At 45.0% G+C, this 19,169-nt stretch overlaps 1 long non-coding RNA gene across 2 annotated transcripts; it reads left to right on the top strand.

The window, feature by feature from the left end:
- Positions 1 to 3,892: 3,892 nt before the first annotated feature.
- On the top strand, positions 3,893 to 15,160 carry LOC138957201 (uncharacterized). 2 transcript variants are annotated; one of them, XR_011452960.1, is made up of 6 exons: positions 3,893 to 4,406; positions 5,109 to 5,174; positions 5,707 to 5,787; positions 13,219 to 13,310; positions 13,969 to 14,054; positions 14,648 to 15,160. It is a non-coding gene; the product is annotated as an uncharacterized lncRNA (long non-coding RNA). The 2 variants fall into 2 exon arrangements; XR_011452961.1 differs by lacking the exons at positions 3,893 to 4,406; positions 5,109 to 5,174 and adding an exon at positions 5,462 to 5,483.
- The last annotated feature ends 4,009 nt before the right edge of the window (positions 15,161 to 19,169 follow it).

The raw sequence follows: 19,169 nt of genomic DNA, 5'->3' as shown, positions 1-19,169 counted from the left end.
TTTACTTGCAAGGTTTAAGTCTCTTGGACCACCTATCCTGTTCTTCACACTACCTGGTGATGACATGCCCTGAACTGCAAAAGATCGCTGACAATAATTTCTTATTTTAAAGCTTCATCACAAAGCTCGTTTTCTACAACAGTAATACAAGATCCATTTAAAAGTGCAGCCAGGCCGTGTATCAAATCAAATAATATTAATTGTACTTATTTATCTCCGACAAATACAGGTATTGAAGCTTATGTGTAATAACATAAAGACGAATGAAACACTACAACATTAGCATTACCTTAAAATATACCGTAAACTACCTTGTATATGCCCCCCCCCCACCCCCCAATTTTGTCCAAAAGTTGGCCCGGGTGGGCGTTTAATTGGTACTAAACTCTTTGCATGAGCGGTTCCTTTACTATACCTAATAAGGATATTATGGTCAGTGTTTAAAGGATGCGTTATTGCACAAAACGTTCATCTCTCTCTCACCTACACAAGCACACGCACAAACAGAATTCTGCAAGCAAACCACGAAGGAAATGTTTTATTGTATGTTATTGTCAACAAGTTTATAACTTAAATAGATAGTGATCTGTGGAACAGATTAATTCAGGTCTGCGGTGAACAAACCCATATATCAGCATTTTAATTTTAAGCAAATAAACGCATGTCACAATCAGTTGTAGAATGATAAGGCCAAAAAAAAAATAGGTGTGGTTACGGTAACATAGCCAAAAAAAATAGGGTAGGTAGGTAGGCAATCACTTTTTTTTTTTTTTAAACTTTTTTTTCTAATGTGTACAAATTAAACCTACCCTACTTTCCGGGTGACAAGGCGCTTTGTTATCTAAGACGCACCCCCTTCTTTAAAAAAAAAATTGTAATCCAGTCACCCATTGGACGCAGGGGGCCAATAGGGCGCACCAAAATGACCCAGTTTTTGCCATGAGAGGTGGTTCCCCTGTCATATCTGAGAGAGGAAACACTTCCTGGATCGGGGTCAGTGACTGGTCAGTGACCAAAGGCATTGTGATAGCTGGGTGGCCTTGTTAAAAGACACGACCTTCTTCCCAGGGGTCAATGACCCAGTTTTTGCCATGAGAGGTGGTTCCCCTGTCATATCTGAGAGAGGAAACACTTCCTGCATCCGGGTCAGTGACCGGTCAGTGACCGAGTTTAACAGAGTGGAAATCTGTGTGTGCGGCCAGATCAAAGGCAGGGCAGTACCTAGTAGCTGAAACATGCATTATCACAAGTTGTTTGACTGGTACTCAAGCGGTCTCTTTGATTTTTTTCGTATTTCATACACGGATTAGGCGCTTGAAAGTACGGTACTTGACAGGGAAATAAGTGTGCGACACGGGCGCTTTCGCTTTCATTGCGTTTTTTGCACTGTTTTTTTTTGTTTTTTTGTTTTTTGTTGACAAATGTAATAAAAAGTTATAGGATCGGCCCCTAAAAATAGGGTAGGTCGGGTTACCGTAACCACACCTATTTTTTTTTTAGGCCTAAGTCACGTTTGTCTCGGAAACTAAAAAATATTTGTTGTCAGTGTGTAATAATAAACATGGAATACCGTGCTGTAATTGTTAACAACAAATGTTCATGCCATATTGCACAACACATTTTGACACACACCCAACCTCACACAAGCGCACATACACAAATATTTAAATACATAAAAAGAATTAAGTAAGCGTTTAAAACATATTTTACAAACAACAGTAGTTCGTATATATGGTGTTAAATATGCATTGCGGAAACTGTTGCATCGACTTCGTCGAAAATCCGGCTTTTAACACATAAATTAGGGTGCATGTAGCATGACTTCTCACTAGCATGTCAAATTCTTAACTTTGAAGTTAGATTTAGTTAGTTTAGATAGGGTTTTCGGGGGTTTTCGGAGGTTTTCGGGTTTTTTCGGAGAAAACTTATATATCCCCTGCAGTGCAAGGGGTGACTTTCGAAAAACTAAAGACTCAACTTGAAATGAAGTGAGAATGATCAATTAATTTTGCCCGTCAGCCTTGACGCACGAGCCTAGCTGATACAGAGCAGGAGAAAAATATAGGGCGAATGAGGACTGAAAGTCTGTTTTCATTAGCTGTGTCGGAGTACCGCAAACCATTATGATAAAACAAGGTATATGAAGTCTAAAGGGAAATAACTTCAGCGTCTTTTGTTTATCACTGAGAAAGGCCCTCGACAACAGAGTTGATACTCAAGCAAATCTTGTGTTTAACAGGAGAATTGACGGGTTTTCTGCAATTTTTTAAACGTAGCAGCACGAAGATGGGTGTGTAACGCTCTTTTTGCAGTTTTCAGTTAGCTTTATTAAAACTTAACCATTCACCTCTCTCTCGCTTTCAATCTCCCTCGCTCGATCTCTACTTTCTCTCTCCCCTCTCTCTCTCTCTGTGCATTACACTTGAAGTAGGTCGAATGCATGGGCGCTGAAAACGGATGGGGTTCTCTCGGATCGTGTGTGACTATGCATGACCCAAAAGATAGCATAACGTACAGGACAGAGATACTGCTTGTATTTGAACACACTGTGACACAGTCACACTGCATGTAGATATCAAACAGTTTGTAAAACCATGTGGTCGTGTTTGTTAGGTAGTAATGTGATCATGAGGATTTATCCCTCTTGTAGACAGGGACTATGTCTCAGTAAGTACATGTGTACTATAGTGTTCACTGATTATCCATGCATCCTCTTTGTATCAGCTGTTTAGTGTTACCACTGTTAGTATACCTGTGATAAAAGGACACCCTTGGGACCTTGGTTACTGGAAGTGTACCTACATTGCACTTTGCAGATTGCCTCATGTCTCTCATGGCAGATCATTTTTGGTCAAGATAATAGCAAAAGCAAAAATAAAAGGTGTTCTTTCATGGGAGGTGTCTTCTTACCACAGGGACCTCAAACTGCATTCACCACTGTGTCCATGTGCAATCTTGACAGGTGCATGTTTTTTCTATTCTACCAGAGACTATAGAGTATACAGTCTGTATACTCTATAGTCTCTGATTCTACCCAGGAAGTTAAATGTGGGGAAGGCAACACATTTGTATTACAAACAAGCGGCATGCATGCATGCTTATGTTTTGGAGCCCAATTTTTATATATCAAAACAAAAAGATAAATGAGATTTATAATATGTGCAGTGCTTATAGATATAGATATTACTATAAGTTAGATTTCTTTTTCAATAACTTTCATTATCCTTATCATTGTTACATTTTTTTCCGACTCATCAATACATTCATGCGCTCATTATGAGCAAACATTGTCATCATGCATGCAGAATACATGTCTGAATCTGAGTTTGTAACTGTAATCTGACAATAAACAGCTGTTGATTGTGGTAGGGGACACCGATTTTGACATTCTTGTGGAGTTAATTATTATAAAGCTTTGTAACTGTAATTATACCCTTTCTTTACTTCCTGTAGCTACTAGGCGACTGCGCCAGCTGCAACCTATTCTTCAGAGATGCACGCAGCGGCCATTTTTTCCCCAGCCTGCCCAGTCAGAGCTCATTCAGGTCACTCCCAAGGTCAGCCTCTTCACAGACAAAGTTCACATCAAGGTTCAAGGTCTCCCAAGCAAGGCCAAGGTCACACTCCATGCCATGACGGAACATGAGTGGCGGAGGAAACCAGCACAGTTTGTGTCGTGCAGTCATTATGTTGCCAGTCACAGTGGAGAGGTGGATCTTCAGAAAGACGCCTCTGTCGGAGGCACCTATACAGGTGAGGAGTTAAGATGACCTTGTGTTTTAGATTACGTTTCTGTGCCATGAGCAAAGAGAAAATTAAGCAAAAAAAGGAGCCCTCTTTCTAGCTGTGAACCATGAGTTTTGTTTACATCATAAACATATATAGACTTTAAAGATACTGGACTTGTCAAATCCAGGTGCACGGAGCCCCTGGGGCTTTTAGTCATACCTCAGGCATCTATTCCTTTGAATAAATACCAAGTTTCATTGACTTCCATCCAAGGAGTCAAGAACTTCAATTTTTTTACGAATTAATTTTTAACTCGGACCCGCCGGTCCTTGGCCTATTTCTTAATTATTTTTAGATCTGCATCATCTTGATGATCACCACATGCACATAGAATGACACGTCACAAGCAAACTAGGTCACACATAATTGATGAGCTTGTAGGAAAAAATGGAGGCTCATTCAGTCGTATCGAACCAGGGTGATAAGAAAAGAACAAAACGCAAGGGTCCCCGGCCGACTGTACCGGATTCAACCAAGAAGAAACGAAAACGCACTCGTGCACGTAACTATGACACGTCGCGCGTGTATATCGGTGAGGAGCTTGCGCGTTGGAACGAAGTGAAGAATTAATTTGGATTCATCACCAATCCGCAGTTTGCTCGTCACCTGCTGAACAAGTGGGTATTTTTTCATGCATTTCATGAGATGTTTAGGATGCTATTTATGTTATGTGATGGAAGTGTATATTGGACTTGTTTGTGAAAAGTAAATTGACCAAAGAATTACTGAATTAGGGTGGGAGGGATTTGTTGCGGAGCAGAAATGTATCACCGTGAGTCAGTAAAAGTTAAAGTGCCCGTTGCCCTGACAAACTGTCGATACTTTGCGTTCGGCGTTTGCTTTGATTACTGGGAACTTGCGTAAGCTGCTGTCTTGTTTAGTGTCGTTTAGTCATCATTGCTTGTGGTGTTGGGATTCCCAATTTATAACCTGTAAAAAGGAAAATGTATGCACGAGGTGTTTGACGATTTATTTCGGATAAGCGAACCGTTTCTTTCTGCGGCCATTTGCGTCTGTTATGATACTATTTATAGAACTATGCAAATGAAATATTACAAAACATAGATCGGCGCATTGTGCGATTTCTGCTCTACACTGTGTGTGTGTGTGTGTGTGTGTGTGTGTGTGCCCCTGTGTTCTATGTGCCCTCGTGTGTGTGTGTGTGTGTGTGTGTGTGCCCCTGTGTGAATGTGTGTGTGTGTGTGTGTATGTGGCCATGTCTGTGTATCCCTGTGGTTGTGGCTTGTGTTTTTCATGAGTCTTGAACATTATTTATTTATAGGACATAAATACTTAATTTTTCTTATTTTGTGAATCAGCATTGAGGCTACAGCAACAATGCCAAGCAGAACACAGGCTGGCTGTACTTCTTTTGATCTCAGCAGGTAGTTGTATGTTTTAAATTATCAATAAAATAAATAGTACAAAAAAAGTCATAATTATAGTTGTGAGATATATGAAGATGGAAGTGTGTTTGTTATTGGTGTAAAAGCCAAACAGTTAGTTGATACTAAATAATATTATGATTTGTAAACGATAACAATTAAGCTCAGGCTGCTGGGCCATAGAATATCATGCCTCACGCCTAACGTATATCACGTATACATCATGTCTTTTTTTGGTTGGACGTTGTGGCAGTTGTAGATTAACAAGCATTGAAATGATGATGGTAACCAGGATGTTCTGAGAAGAGGGTGAGCTTGCTTGTTACATAATTCATATTTTGTATTTTTCCATGTTTGAAAATATGTGTCACTATCTGTGTCTAGATCATCAGAAAATAATGAAGAAAGCTGCGTGAAATAACAAATATTCTGAGAAATGGTTTCACTTAGACTAGAGTTAAAGTATAGTGGTATTGTAGTTGAATTTGCAGGAGAGAACTGTTGATTAGTTAACATTATATGCTGCTTTCAGCGACAAGAAGTTTCATGGATCAAGAGCTGGCAGGACTGTGAAGCAGAAAGAGCTATCTCAGTCTTTCATTGACCCACTAGAGTGAGTTGTTTTTCTTTGATAAATATTGTGTGGGTGTGTTCAAAACACATGCTGTTTGTTGTATACGTATTAAAGCAATATTTATAAAATAAAGTTGATTAATGTGAATACTGCAAATTTCTGTGTATGATAAAATCCTTTTATGGTTACAAATGGGTATTGGGATTTGTTTCATTTATGATTGATCAGAACAAATATATTCCTTTTCTATTTTCTTGAACTCTGTGTGTCGATACTGCTTGGCCAAAATATCTCATTCTGATTGAGTGAATGATAAATTCTTCAAATAAGTTTTTCTGTTTTCTGTCAGGAACTGGTTAATTCTGCAGATTCCAATAAGCAATAAATTGTGCATTGTGTAATTATCTTTCAGGTCATTATTCGAAAATTTTTAATTAAATTTTCATTTGATTAATATACTTACCCGAGTCACATATTTAGCATTGACGCAGTCGAGATGCTAGGTACACTGAAACGCTATCCCGTCTATAGTCTAAGGGAAGCAACCCAAGCTAAAAAAGTAGCAAGCTTGCTACCCTGGGTTGCCTCCCGTAGCGTGTCACGCCACAGATCTCGTACCCAGTACGAGACACCCTCATTCGACTTCTAGAATCCAAAGAAACTACAAGCGGGGAAGGTGGGAGGGAATTACTTATGTGACTCGGGTAAGTATATTAATCAAATGAAAATTTAATTAAAAATTTTCGATTAAATTACATATTCTTACTCCGAGTCACATATTTAGCAGATAACTCCAACAAGGTGGTGGGTAAGAAGTAAAAATTTCAAACTCACTGTTAAGATCTGGAGAGGCATTGCCCCGCTGCCACCAGTGCGGGGAGGGTCCTTGAGCCATCACGGCATACCGCGGCGATGTCTCTCAAGTAGAACGAGATAAAGACGTCGTCTGAACGCCAGTATGCTGTGCGCAGGACGTCGTCGAGTCTTCGGGACCTCAAAACAGCCAATGACGATGCCCATGCCCGGGACTCGTGCATTCTAGCCGACTGGAGAGGGAAGGCAGGCTGAGCCCCCCCCTTTTGTGCCAGACTCCACACATAAGCTTGTTTTATGAGAGCCGACACCCACCTGGCCAAGGTAGTCCTCGTGATATCTCTGTCCATGGACGTATTCAAGGAAATAAAGAGGAGCTTCTGGGAGCTCGACCTGATGGGTTGAGTCCGGGCTAAATATGCCTCCAGGGCCCTAACCGGGCAATTGACCATGTCTGGGTCATCTTGTGCCACAATATGAGACAGGGGCCTCACAAGGACACAGGGAGAAGGCTGATCCGGTGTCTGATTCTTGGCCAGAAAGGCCTCCCGGAAATGCAAAGACAAGGAGCCGTCACGCTCTCGGCCGATGTCCTGCGGACTGCATGAAAGAGCGTGTATCTCGCTACCTCTGCGGGCCGAAGCCAGAAGTAGCAAAAACAGAGCCTTACGAGTAAGGTTCGCGAGGCTAGAGCCCTCTAGAGGCTCGAAGTCCGCCGAGCGCAAGAACTCGAGGACAAGGAAAAGATCCCACTTGGGCAGAGGAGAGCGCTTAACGTCCTGCAAAGACGCGCCCTTAATAACCCCAGCGACAACTCCACTAACATTGATGGTATGACCGATCTGTTTAAGAGTCGAGGCAATCGCCGACCTGCGAACCTTCAAAGAGGAGGAAGAAGCCCCCTGGGAAGACAAATCCGCTAAGTGGTTGGCTACGTGCATAGTACGAGGAGCCACCGGGTTCAGCCCATGAGCCTGACACCAGGTGACCCAGGCACGCCAATGCGACGAATACACTGAGGAGGTAGAGGCCCTATGCGAGCGCTGCACCAACTCCAAAGTGCGGTCGGAAGCCCCAGACCGCCTCAGAGCGGACCTCACAGTCTCCACGCGTGAAGATTGAGAGACTGCGGGTGCTCGTGAGGAACTCCGGTGCGAGGCTGAACGAGTTCGCCTGGTACCAGAGCCAGAGGGATTGGAGGGCCGTGTGCGAGTCTCAGAAGGTCCGGAAACCAGGGCTGAGACGGCCACAGAGGGGTGACCAGAAGCAGGGACGGCCTCTCCAATTCCGCCTTCCTGAGGACTTGGCTGAGCAGCTGGAAGGGTGGGAAGGCATAAGCCTCCAGCCCTGTCCAGGGGATGTCCAAGGCGTTGGTCCCCCACGCTTCCGGATCGGGGAAGGGGGAGACAAACACCGGAAGGCGCCTGGAGAATCTGGTGGCGAAGAGATCCACCACAGGCTTCGGGGCCACAGCCCAAAGGCGGAGAAGGGCACCATGCGTGATGGTCCATTCCGCCTGCAACACCCTGTCGGAGCGGCTGAGCGCGTCCGCCAGTGTGTTGAGGCTCCCTGGCAGGTAACGCGCTGAGAGAGAGATCTCCCGCTGGGAGCACCAGGAGAGGATCTCGCACGTTCTGCGGGAGAGAGTGGGGGACCGCGAACCTCCCTGCTTGTTCACGTAGGCAGCCACTGTCGTATTGTCCGTGAACAGACGCACGCGCTTGGCTGCCAGGGAAGGGAGGAACGCGACCAGAGCAAGAAACACGGCCTCCAACTCTAGCGAGTTGATGTGCCATGTGCTCTGTTCCGCAGACCACAGTCCGGAGGCCGTGAGCCGGTCCGTGTGAGCCCCCCAACCCAGCAAGGACGCGTCCGTGAACAGGTCCATGTTGGGAGGGGGGGAAACAATGGGAACCCCCCTGCATACCCATCCCGAGTCCAGCCACGGGAGGGTTGCAGCCTGGAACCAATCCCCAAGGGGAACCAGAGTGTTCCAATCCACACAAGGAGAGTCCACCAACGGCTTCAGCGCGTGCTGAAGCGGGCGTTTGTGAGCTCTCCCTAGTGGAACCAGCAGGGCCATGGACTCCATCTGCCCCAGGATGGAGGCCAAAGTCCGAAGGGAAGCTCTCAGGAGAAGCGAAGTAGAGCGGATGAGAGCCTGGAGCTTGTCCACCCGCTTCTGCGAAGGCTGGACAGTCCAGGTGACCGTATTGAACGTCATCCCCAGGTAAGTGAATGACTGAGACGGCACGAGCTCTGACTTCGTCTGGTTGACCGAGAATCCCAGCAAGCTGGCCTCTCGGAGAACCAAGAGAGTGTGCTGCCTGCAGAGAGCCTCGCTCTGGCCCATGATGAGCCAGTCGTCGAGGTATGCTCGCAGCCGCACCCCCTGTGACCTCACCAGCGCGCAAAGCTGCCTCACCACCATGGTAAAGATCCATGGGGCAAGGGACAGCCCAAAAGGCAGTGCGCGGAACTGGTAGACTTGACTGGCCCACCGGAAACGGAGCCATTTCCGGTCGGCGGGATGCACCAGAATATGGAAGTACGCATCCGTCAAGTCGATCGAGGTCACCCAGTCTCCTGGGCGGAGAGCGTCCCGAACCGAGGCAGGAGTCTCCATCTTGAATCGAATCGTTCTCAAAAACTTGTTGAGAAACGAAAGATCCAAGACGGGACGCCAAGCTCCTGAGGCTTTGGGGACCGCGAAAAGCCGTCCATAAAACCCCGGGGAGCTGTGGTCCGAGACCGCTTCCACCGCGCCCTTCTCTATCAGTGAGGCAACCTCCGACTGGAGGACGGCCCTTGCCTCCTGTGAGAAGGGGGGCTTGAAGGCTGGAGGACACCTGGTAAGAGGGGCCTTGTCCCCCAGCCAAAGCAAGCGGAATCCCGACTTCACAACACCCACTAACCATCGGCTGCGTATGGCGGCCAGCCAATGTGGGAGTGCCCGAGCAAGGCCCCCCGCCATCACCAAGGTGGAGGGCGGGGGGGGCGTGAAGCCGGGAACGCTTCATTGGGGGTGGGGCTTTCCACTGGAAGCGCCCCTACCCCTCCTCGAAAAAGATCTCTTGCCCGACCCGCGGGAAGGGGCAATAGATCTTTTCCGGGAAGCAGGATGTGCCTGAGCAGAGGTCTTAGCCTGTTTGTGCTGAGCCTGCTGAGGAGCAGCCTGCTTGGGCTGCTTCAGGGACTGAAGCGCAAAGGAAGAGAACTGCTGTTCTCTGTTGGTGTCGATCTCCTGCTTCCTGGCATCAGCGGCCAGGTTGCCGAAGAGAGCACCATCCACCAAGGGCGACGATCTGAGAGTGTTTCTCGTCGACTCCTCAGAGAACTGGGAGTGGGTGAGAAACAAGTCCCTTCTGCACGAGACAAAATGTACGTACTGCAGAGAGGACAATCTCATTTGTTCCTCGTTCACCCTTGCCAGCGTGGAGAGGAGTGTGGATACGTCCTCCGAATCTTGCTCCTTACTCAAGGTAAAGGGAGCCAAAGATTCTGTAAGAGCACGTGAAAGAGCCCGCAGGATAGTCTCCGAAATGGAACTGAGTTCCAGGAGCTGCCTTCCCACCTCCTCAGAGGACAGGAGAGACTGCTCCGAAAGAGGGAGAACGGAATCCTTCTTCAAAGGCTTCGTCAAAAGAGGTAGCAATGCCGGCGTGACCGGAAGCGGCGCACGCGGCAGAGCAAAGGACGAAAGAAGGTTCCGTGAAGCCTTAGGCCAAGGCAACTTCCTTTGAGCCGCCAAGGGCACGAAGAAGTCTGCCTGTGTTGCAGCAGCCAGATAAGGCAAAGCATGTTCCGGAGCTGTGCCATACGGCACCAGAAGCGGAACTGCTGCTGGAGGCAACCCGCTGCCGGCAGGAGCGGGCTTGGCGAACAAACGAGAAAGCTGGAAAGCCACTGACGGTGATTCTTCAAACCGGAAGTAGCTGTCCTCCTCCTTCGCCCACCGGAAGTCTGCCATCGCCGACGGACCCGACGCCGAAGGCGTGGTCGAAGACGAAGCCCCTTCCGGGAAATATCGCGAAGTGACTTCCGCGGCCGCTTCAAGCGCTACCCTGAAGCTGGCCGGAGCCGCCGAAGGCAGCTGCTCCTCGTCCACAGACCCAAGGTCCGAAACGCCACATGACGGGGATGGCTCATAGCCCAAGGAACCCGACAAATGACGCTGCGAGGACAGGCCGGAAGCCAAACGCCCCTCCTGTTGGTCATCGACGAAACTCACACCCTGGCTAAGAGGAGGGTGAGAAACGCCAGCAACCGAAGGCAGCTGAAGGGAGGAGCTAGCAGACACCACCGGAGTGTGTGGCTGCTGCTGATCCAACAGAGGCAGAAAGCCCGAATGCCCAGGAGAACGACCGAATTCGAAATCCGCCGGCATCCCAACGGACGCGGCGAGAACCGAACCGGAAGAACCGGGAGGAGCCGGAAGAGCAGACGCAACAGCATAGCTATGCCATGGCTGTGGAGTCTGCCAGCTACAACCCGGAAGCCCTAGGCCGGAACCGGAAGTGACAGAGGACTGTGCACGACCAGCTGGACCCACACTTCCCGCCCAGGCAGGAAGGGCAGCTGCCGGAAACGGCTGCTGAAACTGGGCAAAGCTCGAACCGGAAGGGACCATGGTCTGTCCGCATACCAGTGAACCAACACTTCCGGCCGGAACCGGAAGAGAAGCTGCCGTAAACGACTGCTTACGTAGTTCGTGGCTCGAACCGGATGGGACCATGGTCTGTCCGCTTTCCAGTGAACCACTACTTCCGGCCGGAGCCGGAAGGGAAGCTGCCGTGAACGACTGCTTACGTAATTCGTAGCTCAAACCGGCAGGGACCATGGTCTGTCCGCTGTCCAGTGAACCACTACTTCCAGGAACTAGAAGTGCAGCTGCCGCGGACGGCTGCTGCGAGCACATACCTTGCGACGACCGTGTCCCAAAAGGGACCTGCGCAGGTGCACTCCCGCAAGCGGAAGCCACCGAGCGCCGGCCGAGAAGAGAAACGCCTCCCTGCTCACGGCCTCCAGCACCAACGCCGCCGGAAACAGCAGGAACAAAGGAAGCCAACGACCGAGGGTCGCACACCCCCGGGAGGGAGGCAGAGCTGGAAACAGGGTCCGTCCGCGCCATCTCTGAACGCACAAGCGTCCGAATTTCTGGAAGCAAAGAGGACAAAATGCTAGCCACAAGAGTGCCAGCCTCCGGCACAGGTACCGGGGTCAAAACGGACGTGGTAGTAGAAACGCCCGCCGCCCGCGAGCCAGACGGAGTCTCCTCCGGCGCCGAAATGGGCACCGAAAAAACGAAGTTAGTCTTCGGGTCAGAAACGTGAACCGTGGGGTTCCTAGCCGAAGAAGTAGAAGCCGAGGACTTAGGTTTGCCAGGGCCTTTGCCCTTACTCTCGGCCTTAGCCGCTCTCTTTTTCTCACTATCCGACATGCTGTCGCGCAAGAAAAACAGACTACTGAAAATACACAAGTCTCTAGGACGCAAAATTTCAGCAGAATAAACTAGCACAAAGTACAAGTTACAAGGAGGTAATAGTGCTACTGGTCAACGCTAAAAGTCCGAGCACGGACCCAAACTAACCAGCGAAAAACACCACGTGTAAGCGAAAAATGGCGACCAAAATGGCGGCCACAGCAACAAACTACCGAGTAAAATTCACAAGTCCGCGGACGAGAAAATTCTCAGCAGAATGGCAATGCAAACAACAACAAAATGAAACGATCTCACCGCTAGAAACAGCAATGAGCAGACGGGGAGCCAAGGCCGGTGGGTGTCAAGCAGACAGCAAACAACAGCCTAGGAGCGAAATCAGCACGACCTGTCTCTCTGGCTGAAAGATGTCGAATGAGGGTGTCTCGTACTGGGTACGAGATCTGTGGCGTGACACGCTACGGGAGGCAACCCAGGGTAGCAAGCTTGCTACTTTTTTAGCTTGGGTTGCTTCCCTTAGACTATAGACGGGATAGCGTTTCAGTGTACCTAGCATCTCGACTGCGTCAATGCTAAATATGTGACTCGGAGTAAGAATATGAAATTTAATGGAATGTTCAGAAACTGCTTTGACTATTGTAGGTATAGGGGCTCTTTGTGACACATGTACCCATTCATTAATCTTACTTAATTATCTTAGTTTTCCCTCAATCATTAGCTTTCAGCATTTAATTGTTATGGGTAGCAGCTCAAGACAGCTACACTAATGGTAGTACTAATTGAAAAGTGTAGTGGATCTAAGACTAAGAGTTGATAACATATGTTTCCCATGGCTTTACACAATTTGTACTACCTAAAGCAAGTGAGTGCATGTTAGTTTTAAAACACATAGAGAATACCACATGGTTTGCTGTGCTGTACCAGATTGACAGGAGCTGTTTTTTCACATATTGAACTGCGAGCGAAAGTGAGGTGTACAGGTGCTATGGTCGCATGCTTTGCGGAGACTGCAGGCTTGACCCATCTCAGTCTTTGGGGATGGTTACCCGAGACTATTTAAATGTAGTCTCAGCAATGACTCATGGTTTGTCATGTTAATCTTTTAGTTTGGTAACGACTGACTAAATGTTTTATATTGCTTCACGCACCTTATTTGTTTGTTTTTAGAGCCCTAATAGCTTGTGTAATTTTAACTGATATTGTTTTTCTTTGGTTAGCCTCACAATTGAAGTTACAGTTGAGTCTGGAGAGGATCAGGAGGACTAGATGATCCTGATTATGATCCCAACATCACATTGACAGCGATTCTGTAAGAGATTTGTTATTCTGGTGTTACCTGTGATGGTTGGCCCCTGCGATGAGAGGACACCTCCCTTCAAAGGACACCTAATATTGTCCTTTTTCTATTATCTCTACCAGATTATACCTGTTATGACAGGCCCCCTGCATTGCAGGTACATTTTTGTCCTTTCACCGCAGGTATCACTGTACTTTTTTTTCTACTCCCTTTGGAATATTATGGTGTTAAAATACACAGTCTATAACAGTATTATCACAGAAGGGATGTCGTTTGGGTCGGCCCATCTGCCAATCGCCGATTTATTTTTACTTTATTCGAAACTTTCATGTCCCTATCGGCCAAATGTCCAAAGAGTATTCGCCTAAATCGGCCAAAGTTTGTCCATTTTTTTGTATTGGTCAGGCTTAATGCCCCTCGGACCATGCACCCATACATACATGCGTGTGTACCTGTGTGTGCTTGTGTACACTGTACATGTGTGTGTGTGTGTGCCCTTGGTGTTTGTGGCTCTGTCTGTTAGGCCCTGTGGGTGTTGGTTGTGTTTTCATGAGGTTTTTAAATGATTATTTTATTGGACATAATAATAATATATGCATTGTGTTTTTGAAAGTATTGTACATTTTTTTTAATTGCTCATTTTATTTATGTTTTACATTTTGTGAATCAGCATTGAGGCTACGTTCATACTGCAACTGTGCCAAGCAGAACACAGGCAGGTGGTGCTTCTTCTCTTGATCTAACTTCTATAAGCAGGTAGTTGTATGTTTATATCCAGCAGTTAATAGTACACACAGAATAAAAATCCCCATGCATGGTCTCACATCCACACACAAAATCAGGAATGCATGCAATTTGTTATACATGAAGTGTATTTATTATTTATGAAAAAGCCAAACAAAGTAATAGGTCAGTCAGTTGATAGTTTATATGATCTGTAAACGATGAAAAAAAGACAGTTGCAATCCATCTTATTGTGCAATTGAAGATTGATCGATTCCAAAACAGGTTTATGGGGAAAACGTTGATTGTGAAGTTTCTTTGTTTTCTCGATACAATATGTATGCTGTTTGTTACTTTATGAATATAATCTTGGCTTAAACACAACAATACTTGTTGCCTGTATACTTGTTTCATAACTATGATAAGTTAGTACAGGTGGAGCAAATTAATGCTGAATTAATTTCATTATCAGACTCGGTGATATTCTCAATGACATTGTACGACTTCTTTCCTAATTTGTATATACATGTACCTTGGATCTATTATGTACATGTACTGTCTGTCAGTGTTATTTTAGGTTCAGTGTACTTAACGATCTAAAAATGATTGACCTGAATAATTTTTAGCCACGGTGGTCAGCCTATATACCTGGGACTTCTGGTATGACAACATCAGCACCTGGTGCATTTGCTTATGGACTAAAGGTGCATCCATCTACTCCTGGAGTATGAGACATATCAGCCGCAGAGCCTGAGAGGTACTTGGTTTAAAGATTTTGCCTTTTTAAAGTTCTCAGAATTCACTCGTGTAGAACTTTATCCCATGGTCAAAAGATGTTATGACAAAATTGCTGTCTCAGTGTGACTGAAACTAAAGAATGCACTTGACTTAATTGAATGCAATATGCAATTATGATAAGAATAAAGAAAGAAATATAAAATATAAAATATCTGTTGCAAAAAAATCACACCTACAGATTTGCCACTTTGTGGACAGGCCTTGCATAAGCTGAAATTGATGTAAACCAAATATGAAGTAATTCGGCGGAAGGCTGTATCAGTAATTAGCATTTTTGTGGGTTGCATTTTGCGGTGTCAACCTGTGCAATACATGCTTTCTTATTTCATATCAGATAAGAACCCCACATTTCTACTTTTCTGTTTTTGAAACGTATACACTACTCGTCATAAGAAAAACTACACAGATGCGTTTGAGGTCAGATCTTTCTGATGAGGCTGTTGATTGTAAAACCAAATATATCACTGAAAAGTTCATTAATTCCCATACCTTGTTCACAAAACAGATTGAGTTTACATGAGGTAGTGTCAATACAGTGGAACCTACAACACAGACACATCCCAAAATCGAATTCGCAAAATCAAGGTTCCCGCGATCAAAAAATCTAAAAAATCAGAACTAAATCGAAACATGTTTAGCATGTCCTTAGACAGTACAATCAAATCTGCATCCAAATCAGTCAGTGTTGTTCACATATCTTGTCTAACAAGGACGCTATGGCATGCTGAGCGGTGTAGGCGTCAATCCTCTCGGCAGGCATAAAAGGCAGTTTTTGAAGCCGTTTTAGCGGGTAATGAGACAAAAAAATGGTACATTTGAGTAACTCGCAAAGCATTGCCTTCAAACTTACGAATACGGGGATTTGTGCAAACACATGTCGTAAACTACACACGAAATACCAAGTCATTAGAGATATTAGTTCTGCTGTTAGGGGCGGGGATATAGCTCAGTTGGTAGCGCGCTGGATTTGTATTCAGTTGGCCGCTGTCAGCGCGAGTTCGATCCCAGGTTCGGCGGAAATTTATTTCACAGAGTCAACTTTGTGTGCAGACTCTCTTCGGTGTCCGAACCACCCCCTGTGTATACTACATTGGGTGTGCACGTTAAAGATCCCACGATTGACAAAAGGGTCTTTCCAGGCAAAATTGCTTAGGCACAGTTAAATAATTGTCTACCATACCCGTGTGACTTGGAATAAGGCCGTGAAAGGTAAATATGCGCCGACATGGCTGCAATCTACTGGCCGTATAAAATTTCATCTCACACGGCGAGCGCCTAGAACTGTACCCACGGAATATGCGCGATATAAGCCTCATTGATTGATTGATTGATGTTATGCGACATACCAGAAAGAATTTTGATAATAAAGAGGTACCCTGTCCGATTGAACAGAAACAAATTAAAATTAGCATGCATTTAGAAAAATGAAACCTTCAATTTACCTTTAAATTGAAAACAGTTTTAACATTGGCTGTTTACAGCGCACTTGTTTAAACGCACACACAAATTCTTGAAAAATGCTTTTTCAAGAGCCATTGATCAGTTAAGTGTGTCGGCAGTGAGCTTTGCTAGGCGTAGGCCGACATTTGCGCTCAGCGCTCGGAATGAGTCAACTTCTTAAAAAGTACTTTCGCGTTGAAATCCTCATACCACCCATGTCTGATAAAATATGTACATGAAATGTGAGTATGTGGCGCATCTGTCATTGTTTTTGAAGATTTCAACAAATCATTTTTTTCGATGAGTCAGCAAAAACCTACCGTCAATTTAATTTGTTTCTGACATGACAAATAACAGCAGACCTATTAAATGTCTCAAACAACTTGAAACTTACGACATGTGTTAGCACAAACATCCGAAAGTTTGAAGGCAATGCCAGGGGTGGGATTTCTTCCCTCGGAGACGGATTCCCAGGAAGAATTTGGCAACTTTTTTTTTATACCTTTTTTTTTGTTAATCCCTGGCAGCTGTTGTTTACACTGGGTTCATGTGAGATGTAGTTGTGCCAGGTCAGCCACCTTTCACCATGTCAGAGTGACTAACAGGGGGCAGCAATGTCATGTCATGTCATCCAGGGGAATGTGGCATCATAGTTGCTATTTGTAAACTCGGCTCACCCACATCTTTATATTCTCCTATTGCAGGGATTCACAAACCTTCAGTGCTGTGGAACAGAAAACTTGCATTCCTGATCTATGAACCAGCGGTATTTAGCTTCTGATGCATTGAGCCCTTTAGAAAGTTAGCAAGTGAAACAGACTTAAAATTAAATAAAACATATTTCTCTTTTAATTGAAGCTATGATTCAACAATCATTTTGAAATATAACTCCTGAAATGAATTGAAAAGCAGCATCAGAAGACTGTGTATGGCATTAGCAAGGGATATAACTCTGGTGGTTTCTGTTTTTGTCTAAACCTTCTTCTTTTTTAACCTGAGCAGTTAGCCCTTTTAAGGTGTTCAATTGAAGCAAACTGACTTTAAACTTGTTTCTCATTTGGTTCAAGCTATGGTTAATTTGAGAATATACCACCTGTAATGATAAAATCATAAGCTACATGTAAAAATTTGAAATACAAGGGAGGTGACTGTTATTTTCTGTGTTTGTCTAATTTTTTGTTAGCTAGACGATTTTTCTTTAATGCGGTAAACATTTTTTATATTAAGCATTAATTTACTCCCCCCCCCCCCCCCCCCCCCCCCCCCCCAAAAAAAAAAAAATAAAAAATGGTGTGCTATTTTTGTTGAGGCACAGTAAGCCTCCCGTAAACCATCACAGAGCTCCCCGAGCGTCTGCATACAGTACAAGCATACTTCCATTTGAACGCTCACCGAACGGGAACATCCTGGATGTTTTCTGTCGAGCGTGAGAAATTTTCAAAGAATTTATTTTCGTGGACTTGGTCCTCTACAAATGGCGCCTCGTTTTGGTGCTGGACGGCTGTTATGAACTTTATTCAACTGATACCGGAAATCACGCCCGGACAGTAAGCCTCCCGTAAACCATCACAGATACTGTCAGGCCTTTACACACAGTACAAACACGCTTCCATTTGAACGCTCACCAAACGGGAACATTCTAGGTGCCCTACGTAAAGAGCAAGCAGTTTTTAAAGAATTAATTTTGCAGATTGTCTCGAACACTTTTTGTACCCATCCTGAACTCAGGTCAAAAATTGAGTTACTTCCCTTCGGGTCTGATTCTATCGATGTAAACTGGCGATAGCCGTTAATCGATGATTATTAAAATGTTTTTGGACCAAGGTGCGTTTTTGCGCTAGACCTAACTTTTAAAATCTAAATGATAGATTGACAGCTTGTTACACATACATTCTTTAATCATAAAAGAATTATTTTTTCATCAAGACAAGATCAGTACAAACCCGGAAGCAGGGTCACGCAAGGGTCGTAGCAGACGACGGTTTACAGTGCATATCGCTGTTCCTCTCAACAGTCAAAAGCCATCGCTAGAGTTCTTGTGAACCACAGCCGTTTGTTTCGTGCATAAAAACGTGCTATTGTAGATAAGCTCACATCGAGTCCCATTCAAATGACTAACTGACGACTACATTGTGAAAAAGGGAAACTGGATCACACGGGTTCACGATGGCTCAGGGGTAAGATAAACCACGCAAAAATAAATTCTTTGAAAATTGTTCGCTCTTTACAGAGGGCACCTAGGATGTTCTCAATCGGTGAGTGTTTAAATGAAAGGGTGTTTGTACTGTGTGTAAAAGCCTGACCGTATTTGTGATGGTTTTACGGGAGGCTTACTGTGCCTTTAAGCCAGGAGAGGCTCAAATAGCACCTCTTGATTTGCTAACATTTATTTTCATCTGGTTAGTTCCAAATACCTTCAAGTTTACAAGAATTTTTAATTTTTTGCAGCTCCAATTTAAAGTTTTTGTTTAACTTTAAGGAGATGCTTCTAAAACTCTTCTTCAAATGTGTACCACTTGTTTTTGTAGACCCCCTAGCAAGAGTGATACAACTAAACACATTCAAGTATAGAGGTTTTTGATTTTATGCATTCATTTAACCCCCCCCCCCCCCAATAATATTTTTTAAACAAACAAAATTGTGTGCTGTTTTCAGAGTCAGAAGAGGCTCAAATAACACCTATTGCATTGCTAAAATTCATTTTCAGCTGGATACTTCCAAATACCTTCAAGTTTACAAGATTTTTTTAAATGTTGTGCATCACCAATTTTAAGTTTTGTTTAACTTTAGGCGAGGAGATGCTTCTAAAACCCTTCTTGAAATGTGTATACAACTTGTTTTTGTAGACCCCCTAGCAAGAGTGGTGCAACCAAACACAAATTCAAGTATAGAGGTTTTTGATTGTGTGCA

Source organism: Littorina saxatilis, unplaced genomic scaffold (genome assembly GCF_037325665.1).
Source record: "Littorina saxatilis isolate snail1 unplaced genomic scaffold, US_GU_Lsax_2.0 scaffold_391, whole genome shotgun sequence".
Classification (NCBI taxonomy): Eukaryota; Metazoa; Mollusca; class Gastropoda; order Littorinimorpha; family Littorinidae; genus Littorina; species Littorina saxatilis.
Note: the sequence above shows the minus strand (reverse complement) of the source record. Positions and strands in the feature narration are given on the sequence as shown.